We start from the raw sequence: 1136 nt of genomic DNA, 5'->3' as shown, positions 1-1136 counted from the left end.
GGATGAACATGAACCCGTGGTGTGGAGGGCTGGATGAACAGTAGACGGTGGAGGGGTGGCCGTGGAGGGGTGGTTGAACAGGACCCCGTGGTGTGGAGGGCTGGATAAATAGTAGACGGTGGAGGAGTGCCTGTGGAGGGGTGGTTGAACAGTAGCCGGTGGAGTAGCGCACGGTGGAGGCTGGATGAACAGGAGCCCGTGGAGGCTGGAGGAGGTCGACGGTAACCCGTGGAGGCTGGAGGATGTCGACGGTGGAGATGAACAGTATCCCGTGGAGTCCCATTTTGCGGTACGCCACACCCCTCCCCCCGTTTCAACTGTAGCGCTCCAACACAAGTCCGTTTCGTCCATTTTGCGGTATGCCACACCCCTCCCGATGAACAGGACCCCCGTTTCGACCGTAGGAGGTCCTTTCGTCTGTTTTGCAGTACGCCACACCCCTCCCGATCAACAGGACCCCCTTTTCGACCGTAGGAGGTCTGTTTCCTCCATTTTGCGGTACGCCAGGCCCCTCCCGGTCAACAGGACCCCGTTTCGAACGTGGCCTGTCGAACACAAGGCCGTTTCCTTCGTTTTGCGGTACGCCAGGCCTCGTTTCCATCGCCTGTTCCGTCCAAGCCCTCCCGATGAACACGACCACACATTCCATTCCGACCCAGCCAGTTGGCTCCCCATGAACACGACGACGACGCTGTTTCTCCGTTCTGACCCAGCCATGTACGTATGCGTGATAGGCGTTAGAGACCCTGCTCGTATGTACGTACGTGGCCGTATTTTCTTTCTTGCACCCTCGCCGTTGTACGTACGTGTACATGCTACGTGCGCGCCTCTACTACGACACGTGCGCGCCTCTACATCCACCAGTATATATGTACGTACACGTTCGCGACTAGAATGACAACGGTACGTACGCTTTGACCAGGTGGGTCCCGACTGTCAGGCACTTCCTTGCCTGCGAAGATGTAGCTGGTGGGTCCCAGCAGTCAGGGGGGCGAATGTTTTTTTTTGCCCGGACGCACTTCCTTGCGTGCGAGATGTAGCTAGTGGGTCCCAGCAGTCAGGGGGCGAATCATTTTTTTTGCCCGGACGCACTTCCTTGCGTGCGAAGATGTAGCTGGCGGGTCCCAGTAGTCAGG

Source organism: Triticum dicoccoides, chromosome 4B (assembly GCF_002162155.2).
Source record: "Triticum dicoccoides isolate Atlit2015 ecotype Zavitan chromosome 4B, WEW_v2.0, whole genome shotgun sequence".
Lineage (NCBI taxonomy): Eukaryota > Viridiplantae > Streptophyta > Magnoliopsida > Poales > Poaceae > Triticum > Triticum dicoccoides.
Note: the sequence above shows the minus strand (reverse complement) of the source record.